Here is an 11,874-nt window from a genome sequence, read left to right as displayed (position 1 = left end):
CTATGAGGCCAGCTTGGATGTAATCTTGAGCTGCTCTCCTTCTAGCTGGAATTTCATTTGAGTTTTTATTTCTGTCAAACAGGCGTCACACAAAAAGGGAAGAATCAAGTGTATACAGCTGTCAAACAGCTGCTGCTTAGAAACAGCCTGGGTGATGGTGGTGTTGGTGGTCTGCTCTGGCCCTATGATTGAAGGGGAGAGATAGACTGAGGAGAGACATTTATCAGGGGATTTCCTCGTGTTGTCTAAAGAGCAGGAAGTCTTGTACACATGACTCCATTTTCCCTCTTTTTGACAAAACATACCTAGTTAAAAGATGATATTATAACACAGAGATCGGTTGGCAGGTCAGGCCTCAGGCCAGACAAAGAAGAATTGATGGACTTGAATTGTGGTTTGGGGAAGAATGTTGAAAATACCATAGACTGCCAAAAGGGCAAACAAGTCTGTCTTGGAAGAAACGTGGCCTGAGTGGTCCTTTGAAGCAAGGAAGATGAGTCTTCATCTTATAAACTTTGGAGAAGTTGTCAGGAGTGACAAGTCCCTTGATAACATCATACTTGGTAAAGTAGATGGACAGAGAAAGTGAGCAAGACCATAAATGAGATGGATTGACACAATGGCTGCAACACTGAGTTCAAACATAAGAACAATCGTGAGATGGCATAGGAGTGAGCAGGGAATTTCTTTCTGTTGTACAAAGGATGACTAAATCAGAACCAACTTAATCGCACCTCAGAATAACAATCCTATTTTATAATAAATATTGATGTAATGCTATAAATATCCCTGTAAGGTACTCATATCTAATTTCACAGATAAGAAAAATTGAGGTGAGTCTTTTATACATAAATTTCCTAAGATCTTGTTACTTTGTGATGGAGTGGAATATTAATCCCAGGTCTGCATAGCTCTACATCTTGTGATTGGCCATTGACCTATATCCATTCCCAGCTAAGATAATAAGAATATTGCAACACTGGTTCCTTGTGTTTTTATTCTAGGGTTGGAGCAGAGGACTTTTCTGAGGGCTTTGATTCCCAAGGATTTCAAACCAACATTTAGGTTAGACTAAGAAAGATAGGATGAAAGAATTAGGCAGTAGAGAGTAAACCTGGGAAATGAGTAGACAGTGGAGTTGCAGCCAAAGGTCATATTGGAGGTTGAACAAGGTATTCCCTGATAACTTTCCTACGTGGAAGTGAGCAGTAAAGTAATGCCTCTGTTAAAATAACTGAAGCAACATTGTTGATACTTTTTATTTACTTGAATTTCAAAATTATCTCTGCTTTTTGGCATGTGAGATATAAATGAAATATAAACCTGGAACTGGAGTCCTTGGCAGTAGGTTAGATTTTGAGTATGGGCTTCTTAAAGAGTATCTGGCATGAAGCAGACATTGCACATATAAATTTGTTAAATGAATGAATGCATTCAGGAATGATGCACACAGGAGGCAGAAGAATGATTATAGCTCTAAAAAATGACTTGTTTTAAATTGTATTTGATTAAGTTGTCTATGGAGCATGGTGTAATGGGGAGGAATGGACTTTAGAGTCAGACAAATCCAGAGTCACTTGCTACAAGACATCCGCCAGTAGCTTAACTTCTCTGAGTATTCTCTTTTTTACCTTTAGGTGTCAATCCCTGCTCTAAGAGTTATTGAAGAGATTAAGATATTTGAGGTTATGTAATTGTAACGTAATTTTGATCCAAGTACTCTTCATACCACAAGTTGAAGATGCAGAATGATCATTCTGATAATGAGCTTCCGGAATTCTGATTTTTTTATGTATACAGTTGTGATGTGTGTGTGTGTGTTTGTGCATATTCTTAGGTATGAGGTATGTACAAAGTAATATGTGCACATTAAATGGCTGACAAGTCAACCTGAAAAACTGTGCCACCCAGTCAGATGCTGAATATAGTTTAGCAATATTTAAGTCTCTCAAGTACTCCTACTAAAGAGTGAAACATCAAAGAATTATATCACTTAGCCACACAGTTTAAATCTCTAACATTTTCTTCATTCATTGTAACTGTCAGTACAACTACTATGGGTCCTAAGTGTAAACAGTTTTCTAAATGGAGGGGTAACTCTGTTAGTCTGGTTCAATAGACATGGTATCAAATGTTTTCCAGTTTTAGTTCTTGTGGCTAATAAATCCTCTTACCTGAAAGAAATGAAAGGAGAGGGGCATGAGAAAAGGCTCCCTGTTGACTGAGCATGAAGGGGTTAAGAAGACTGCCTGAACATAAGTACTATTGAGGTTATTAGGTGCCTACAAGTCAGTTTCAACTCAAAATGACCTTATAAACATTGCCCATTTCGGTACCCTCCTTACAATAATCCATATAGTTTTTTGAAGTTTTAAAGATATTGTGTCAATCCATCTTATTAAGGATTTTCCTCTTTTTCTCTTTCTATGTTACCCTGGGACTGGTCTCTCCTGATACCATGGCTAATATATGAGACAAAGTCTCATCATTCCCACTTCAAAAGAACATTCTGCTTGTTATTCTTACAAAATAGATGTGTTCATTCTTCTGGAAGCCTATAGTATGTTAAATATTCTTTATCAGCACCATAATTCAAAGACATGGTGATGGTTAAATTTTGTGGCAATTTGGTGCACCTACAGGAAAGTTTATGTGGAACCCAGCCTATCAATTAGGACACAACTTAATTATTTTCTCCTTGAGGATATTGCCTATTTATAAAAGATGCTTTGAAGAACCTGGCCTCTCTCTATTGCCCTTCTCCTTCCTGTGTGCTGTATCACAATTCTGCTTCAGGGGTCAGCAGTCTGTGTGTCCTGCTACCATCTGGATTTGTCAGGGCCCTACTATGTTCCTGGCAACCTTAGATTCACATAAATCAACCATTAATCAGCTTCCCATTTCACCTTCCTGCTTCATCAACTGGCAGCTCTGTGGGCTCTGGAAGGACGTCCAGCTTATATCTGACCGATGGACTTGAGTGGATTAGCGTGGGTGCCTTCCTTGATATAAATTTCTTTCTTGATATAAGGCTCTTTTTTTTATACCTAATGAGTGTCTCTGGTTTTGTTACTCTAGATAACCCAGCTGAACACACGCATCAGTTCTTCTTCAGTCTTCGTACTCAGTTTTCACATGCCTAGGAGATGAAAGAAAATACTACAGCTTATGTCAGTGGCACTATTATCTTCAGAGTGATATCTTTGTGTTTTGACACTTTGTTGAGACATTTTTCCAGCAGGTTTGCCTGATGCCAAATATAATTTGCTTTCCTCATGGCTTCTTCCATGGGTGTTGATTGTGAATGCAAGTAAAATGAAATCTTTGACAACTTCACTCTTTTCTCCATTCATTATGATGTTCCTTATTGGTCCAATTGTACTTTTTTTTTCCTTTTCTGTATGTTGAGGCTATTAGTGGGCACAGTTAGGTTTTCCTGAGACCTGTGTGAACGCCTGGGGGCATAGTGGTAACAAGTTGGCCTGCTAACTGCAAGAATAGCAGTTTGAAACCACCAGCCACTCCTCGGGAGAAAGACAGGGCTTTCTACTCCCATAGAGAGTGATAGTTTGAGAAACACCCAGGGCAGTTCTTCCCTGTCCTATAGAGTAGCTATGAGTAGGCAACAGCTTGATGGCAGTAAATTTGTTTGTTTTTTTGTTACAGACCTGTATGTCAAAATTCTTAACACTGAACTGTACCCCTGGATAACTGGGTAAAAAGATATTTTTGAAAATTTAAGTTGAAAGCCTGAGTGCATGAGCCTTGGCAGCAGATACCTTGGAAGTAGATGTTGGCTAACAATAACTCTGAAGCTTGGTTCCCAGCCAGTTTCTCAAGCTTCATCAGATCTTATACTAAGAAAAAAATGTGATTAAGTCCTATGTGGCTGATTTTAAATCCAATCATGAACACACACTATTAGAAGATATTGCATCGCTGTTCTAAAGCGTTAGAGATCAATTCTTTTGTAATTCCTTAGATCCTTTGGGCAACTGTTCCGGTACCTGAGAGAATGAAAAGTAAAGAATCCCATTTCCAAGACAGCATGAATACTGAAGAAGAATATCTTTAGACTCCAATGCCTATAATCTTTCCCCAGATTGCACTATAGGGCTTTTCAAAATTTGGTCTTAGCTTTCCTCTTTGGTCTAATTTACCATAAATCTCTACTTTCCTTCCAAGTCTCCAGCCACAAGGAGCTTCTCATTTTTCATAGACACAGGATCACAACAATCAGTGACTCTGTAGTTGATCCCCCTTCACTTTGGAAACCCTTTACTTCTGTATTCCACATTTTGGAAAATCATTTTTCTTCACTTTTTGTCCTCTTGCCTGTCTGTGAAATTTCTAAATCAAGAGAAAATCCTCTGTGAAGATTTGCCCCACCACCAAAACCCTTCCTATCTTCCAGTTTTTCTTGGACCCCCTTTCCACTTATCTTTGAACCTCAATTATATGCCAATTTTGTGTATGATTGGGTAGCCTTATATCAAGAAAGAAATTTATATCAGAATGCTCAATTCACCTTTGTAGCTTCTGCTTCTATTGAGCATCTGGCTGGATCTTATTTAGTAAATGAGGGAAGCAATAAGTGTACATATTCATTGAAAAATCTCTTTAGGGATCACTTGGGAGGAAATAAGCTACTGTTATTATTATTTCTGTATAACATGGCATTTATGGGGCTAAGTAAACCCTAACTTGTTGAATTCGCCTAGAACAAGACTGTATACTTCCTTCTGAGAGACCCCAAATCCAAATTGGATCAAAAACCAAGCATCAGAAATAATTAAAATTGCAAGCATCTATTAGAATAACTATAATTAACTCATATGGAGAAAGAGGGAGTTTGACTATTAATTCAATTAGTGTATGATTTTGAGAAAGGATACATACATTAATCTTTCTACTCAGAGCAGAGAGATAAAGACCAATTTTGCCTTAAGAATGAATAAGGCTAGATTTTATGTGTTCACAGAATTAAGAAGTAAAATGTTTTCTTCAGAATTTATGACCATGGATTTTTATCTCATTGGGGACCTATCAGGCAAAATAAATATAGTGAGAGGATACAATCCTGACACACACCTTTCCTGATTTTAAACCATGCAGTATTCCCTTGTTCTGTTTGCACAACTGCTTTCTGCATTAGCACTGGAGGAAAGCTTATTAATAACCTGCAACCTTGCTTGCTGAAAGTGAGGGGGACTTAAACATTTGCTGATGAAGATCAAGGATTGCAGCCTTCAGTACGGAATGAAACTCAGTATTTACCATGAGGTTACCTATTAGGTAACCTCATTGTAAGCAGAAAATAGTGAAGTTGTTAAGAATTTTGGATTGCTGATCAATACTCATGGAAGCAGTAGGCAAGAGATCAAACGATGAATTACTTTGGGTAAATCTGCTGCATGAAACCTTTTTCAAATGTTGAAAAACTAGGATGTTATTTTGAGGACTGAGATGTGCCTGACTCAAGCCATGATATTTCCAATAACGTTATATGCTTGTAAAAGATACTCATTGAATACAGAAGATCAAAGGAGAATCAATGCATTTGAATTATGGTGCTGACAAATATTGAAAGTACGATGGACTGCCAAAAGAACAAACACATCTGTCTTGAATGAAGTACAGACAGAATGCTCCTTAGAGGCAGGGATGGTGAGATTTCCTCTCACACACTTTGGACATGTTGTCAGGAGAGATCAATCCCTGGGGAAGGACAGTATGCTGGATAAAGTTGAGGGGAAGTGAAAATGAGAAAGATCATATATAAGATGTATTGATACAGGGACTGCAAAAATGGACTCAAACATAAGAACATCTGTGAGGATTTTGTATGATTGGGTAGTGTTTGGTTTTGTTGTACATAGGTCACTATGATTCAGAATTGATTAGAAGGCACATGACAATAACAACAATATAATGTATAAAAGTTGTCTATACTCTCTGCCATATAAGACTGGTACTCTAGATCCAACAGGTCATTAGAAGGAGGAGCATGGTAACACAGTTGTAGGTCTAAAGAACAGTATTTGTATTTTAGGGATCTACACTTGCATGAACATTGAGTAAAAACTGTGGTTAGAAGAGCTTTATAGTCAATGGGCTAAAGTTGAAAACCCTTTCCTAAAAAACAAAACAAAAAAAAGCTCTTTTGCAGGAATCACTTTCCTAGGATAGATCTGGGAAGTCTTTTCATAGTCTCAGAAGATTGACTTGGGTCATTATTGTCTTCCAGAGACACGCATGCTATGGCTACCAAGTTCACTAAAGGACTATTGGTTATGTGTGCTCCACTTCAGAGAAGCCTGGATCCTTGGTACTCTTGATTTTTCCTTAGTCACATGAGGTGTCTAGAATGAGCCTTTCTTACGGAACAATCTTATGACATTTCAATGGCAGCTTTTCATATTTGAAAAAAGAGAAACTGACTGCAAATATATCAAGATATTTTTGTTGTTAGGTGCCATCCCCTCCCTTCTGACTTATAGAGACAGAAAAGAACACTACTTGGTCCTATATCATCCTCACAGTTGTGGTTATGTTTGAACCCATCATTACTATGGTAGACTTAAACCCTATGATATAAATATTTCTTATATATAAATGATACAAATACACCAATTAAAAGATATAACTTAGAAGAATATATTTAAAAACTTGGTAAACAATATTATCTATAAGACACATGCAAACACAATACAAGACAAACATAAAATACAAAGACATGGATAAGTCAAAAGTAAGCAGATGGGAAAAGGTGTGACGTAAAGTTATTAATTTTTGAAAGATAAAATTAGCTGTATTAAGAGAAGTTAAAATAGAAGACTATTAGTCTGGGTTGACTAGAGAAACAAATCCAGAGACATATATATATATATATATATATATATATATGGCTTCATATGAAAGAGTCATGTTATTATTTCCACAGGTCGGTCTAAATAAGACAGGCTGGATGAACTATCTGGAGGGAATACAATGGGATCGACAGTTCTGGGGACACGGGATAGGGGGAGGAAGGGGTGGTGGTAATGGTGTTAACAAACCCAGGGACAAGGGAACAGCATGTGACCCAAATTGGTGGTGAGGGGGGATGGCAGGCCTGGTAGGGAATGATTAAGGGTAAGGTAATGTAAAGAAGAGGTATAGCTGTAACCCAAGTGAGAATGGAGCATGATAGTGGGGCAGGAGGAAAGTCAAGAGAAATAGAAGAAAGAGCTAGGTGGCAAAGGGCATTTATAGAGGACTAGACAAAGACATGTACATGCAAATATATATATGTGAGTATATATATATATATGTGTGTGTATATATTTATATATGGAAATAGATCTATGTGTCTATATTTATAGGTTTAGTATTAAGGTGGCAGAAGGACATTGAGCCTCTACTCAAGCACTCCCTCAATGCATGAATACTTTCTGCTATTAAATTGGCATTCTATGATGCTCACCCTCCTGACACAACTGCTGAAGCCAAAGCGGGCAAACAAGTAAATGTGGTGAACAAAGCTGATGGTGCCCGGCTATCAAAAGAGATAGTGTCTGGGGCCTAGCTCAGAAGCAAAAAAGCCCACATGGAAGAACACACCAGCCTGTGTGATCACATGGTCCCAAAGGGATCAGTTATCAGGCATCAAAGAACAGAAAATCATATCATTGGCTGAACTCCTCCATGATACAATCGCCAAGGACAAACGGGTGCATAAGCAAATGTGGCGAAGAAAGCTGATGGTGCCGGCTATCAAAAGAGATAGTGTCTGGGATCTTAAAGGCTTGAAGGCGAAAAGCGGCCATCTAGCTCAGAAGCAACGAAGCCCACATGGAAGAAGCACACCAGCCTGTGCGATCACGAGGTACCAAAGGGATCAGGTATAAGGCATCATCCAAAAAAAAAAAAATACCACAGTGAATGAAAGGGAAAGTGCAGAGTGGAGACTCAAAGCCCATTTGTTGGCCAAGGGAGATCCCCTCACAGAGGGGTCTAGGAGAAGAGATGAGTCAGTCAGGGTGCGAAGTAGCACCGATGAAGAATACAGCTTTCCCCCAGATCCTGGATGCTTCCTTCCCCCCAACGACCATAATCCGAATTCTACCTTGCAGGACTGGATAGAGCAGAGGTTGTACACTGGTGCATATGGGAGCTGGAGGCACAGGGAATCCAGAGTGGATGATACCTTCAGGACCAGGGGTGTGAGGGGCGATGCTGGGAGAGTGGAGGGTGCGTGGGTGGGAAAGTGGGAACCAATTGGAAGGATCTGCAAGTGACCTCCTCCCTGGGGGATGGACAACAGAGAAGGGGGTGAAGGGAGACACCGGATAGGGCAAGGTATGACAAAATAATAATCTATAAATTATCAAGGGATCATGAGGGAGGGGGGAGTGGGGAGGGAGGGGAAAAAAAGAGGACCTGATGCAAAGGGCTTAAGTGGAGAGCAAATGCTTTGAGAATGATTAGGGCAAGGAATGTACAGATGTGCTTTATACAATTGATGTATGTATATGTATGGATTATCATAAGAGTTGTATGAGCCCCTAATAAAATGTTTTTTAAAAAAAGTCATTGGATATCAAGAAAAACTCCCAGCCCAGTCCAGATCAAGTCCCTATGTCCAATATTATCCCATAAGTCCAATACTTGTGCAAAAATCCTTCTTCAGACTCACAGCCACATACAATGATGCAAACTTCAGGAAGCTCACAGGCAAAGTCTTGTGTATCCAATAGAGGTGGAAGCATGTCAGTACTGGCACAGGTCTCCATATGGCCCCTCCAGCTCTCCAAGTGTAGCTCTTCAACAGGAAGGTGATGCAGAGAGAGAACTCTTGCAGCTCTCAGCAGGTGTCCTGTGGTTTGTCAACAGGAAGGTCAAGGCAGAGAAGGGGGGGGGTGTTTCTCAGAATCCTAATGAGAAGCCATGGCCACAAGGGGTTCATCATTAAGCTGTAACCTTAGTGACAGACTAGACTCCACCCTTTCACTCTTAATACCCTCAAGTTGACACAAGATTGTATAACTATCACAAAGACAAAATAACTAGTGACTATAGAATATTGCATAATGATAAAAGGATCCAGGCCCATTAGGCCTCTATTCAAGTACTCCCTCAACACAAGAACACTTTGTTCTAATAATCTTGCATTCTGAGATACTCACCTTCCTGACACAACCATCGAAGACAAAATGGGTGCATAAGCAAATGTGGTGAAGAAAGCTGATGGTGCCCAGCTATCAAAAGATACAGCATCTGGGGTCTTAAAGGCTTGAAGATAAACAAGTGGTCATCTAGCTGAGAAGCAACAAAGCCTACATGGAATAATCACACCAGCCCGTGTGATCATGAGGTGTTGATAGGATCAGGTTTCAGGCATGCTTGTCCCCCTCCACTATCATGACCCTAATTCTACCTTACAAATCTGGCAAGACCACAGTATTTACATGGGTACAGATAAGAGCTGCAAACACAGAGAATCCAGGACAGATAAAACTATGGGAACCAATACTGAGAGTAACCTACCAGGAGGGTAAGGGTAAGGTGGCGGGGAGAAAAGGGGAACTAATCACAATGATCTACATATAACCCTCTCCCAGGGGGATGCACAACAGAAAAGTGGGTGAAGGGACATTTCATGTCAGGACAAAACATGAAAAAATAATAATAATTTATAAATTATCAGGGGCTCAAGAAGGAGGGAGGGTGAGAGAGCGAGGGGATGAAGGGAGCGAGGGGATAAATGAGGAGCTGATACCAAACGCTGAAGTAGAAAGCAAATGTTTTGAAAATGATGATGGCAACAAATGTACAAATGTGCTTGACACAATGGATGGAGGCGTGGATTGTGATGAGTTGTATGAGCACCCAATAAAATGTATTAAAAAAATTCCACATACTTATGAAAAAAAAAGGATCAGTCCCAAAGTAGGATACAATAATTCTAAGTGTGCATGAATTATAATTGATTATAATTATAATCAATTATGGTTATAATTGATGACTTCAGTATCTTAATCCTTCTGTTATCTAGAGCTGCTTCAACAGAACTACTACAAGTGAATGACTTTAATGCAGAAAAATATGTTCTATTAGTTTAGGAGACTAGAAGCCAAATTCAGAGTCCCCTCTAGAGGCAAACTTTCTCTCATGGTCACCTCTGAGGAAGGTTCTCCCTTTCAACATCCATGGGCCCAGTATTTCCTGGGGCTCCATGTGTCTTGCTACCAGCCTTCTCTTGTTTAGGAGGTTTTCAGTGCAGGTACCATGGGTACAAAGAACAATCTCTGATCTCTGCTCTTCTTTTTTGGTAGTAGTAGGTCCCTCCTCTCGCTGCTCTCTTCTCTCTACTTCAATCTCTTGTGAGATAAAAGGTGATGCAGGCCACATTCCTGAAGACAATTCCTCTTGTATCAGATCAGGGCTGTGACCTGAGTAAAGGTGTTGAATGTCACCCTAATTCTCTTTCGAGTGATTGACTGAACATATCAGATGACATCATGAGGGATGACTATATTATTAGATAACTTCCAAAGCTCTGATAATCATGCCAAAGTGAAATGAACACATATTTTAGGGGAACATAATTGAAGCTATTGCAACCCCTATTACTTCAATGCCGATCAACTAATAGAACCACTGTTGGTGTTGTTAGTTTGCATGGAGTCAGTTTAAACTCACAGCAACCCCATGTGACAGAGCGAAGCTGCCATGGCTTTCTAGGCTAGCAAAGTTATGGGAGCCTGTTGTCAGTCTTTACACCCAGGAGTCAAACGGGTGTGTTCCAGCTGCCAAGGTTTTGGTTAGCAGCCAAGTACTTAATGACTTACCCACCGGCAGTCCATTCATAGGATCAGTCTCTATAACACAACAAAATACAGAACTCAGCAACACCATTAACCAACACAACACAGTTGAAATTTATAAAATATTCCATATAACAGTAGCAGAGTACACATTTTTTTTCATGTGCCCATGGAAAATTTACCAAGATAGATTTATCCTGAGTCATAAAACAAACCTCACTAAATCTGTTAAGGGGATAATGGCTTAGTCAGGCAGTGAAAGAATCTAAGTGGCCCCTAGTGATGTTCACCTTAGAGCTTGAGCCCATTGCCACTGGTTGACACAATGGTAAAGTGCTTCTGGATATTTGCTTCTGAAAAGTCACAGCCTTAAAAACCTCAGAAAACATTCCTATTCTTTTTTTTTTTAAATAAATCATTTTATTGGGACTCATACAACTCTTATCGCAATCCACACACACATCAATTGAGTAAAGCATCCTTATACATCTGTTGCCCTCATCATTCTCAAAATTCGTCTTCCACTTGGGTTCCTGGAATCAGCTCATTCCCCCCCTCCTCACTCCCCACTCCCCCCTCCCTCATGAACCCTTAATAATTTATAAATTATTATTTTATCTTATCTTAAACTGCCCAGCGTCTCCCCTCACCCATCTTCCTGTACCCATCCCCCAGAGAGGAGTTTACATGTAGATCCCGAGATCAGTTCTCTTTCTACACCCCCTTCCCTCCCGGTGTTGCCACTCTCACCGCTGGTCTTTAGGGGTTCATCTGTCCTAGATTCCCTGTGTTTCCAGATCCCTACTGCACCGCTGTGCATCCTCTGGTCTAACCAGGTCCGCAAGGCAGAATTGGGATCATGATCATTGGGAAGAGGGGGGGGAGGGGGGGATGGGTCGGAGAAAGCATTCAAGAACTAGAGGAAGGTTTTGAGTTTCATTATTGCTACACTGAACCCTGAGTGACTCATCTCCTCCCCACAACCCCTCTGCAAGAATGCCCAGCTGTCTACAGATGGGCACTGGGTCCCCATCACACACTCCACTCATTCACGGTGATGTGATCC

Source organism: Tenrec ecaudatus, chromosome 12, assembly GCF_050624435.1.
Source record: "Tenrec ecaudatus isolate mTenEca1 chromosome 12, mTenEca1.hap1, whole genome shotgun sequence".
NCBI lineage: Eukaryota > Metazoa > Chordata > Mammalia > Afrosoricida > Tenrecidae > Tenrec > Tenrec ecaudatus.
The sequence above is the reverse complement of the archived record's forward strand: the minus strand, read 5'-3'. Positions refer to the sequence as shown.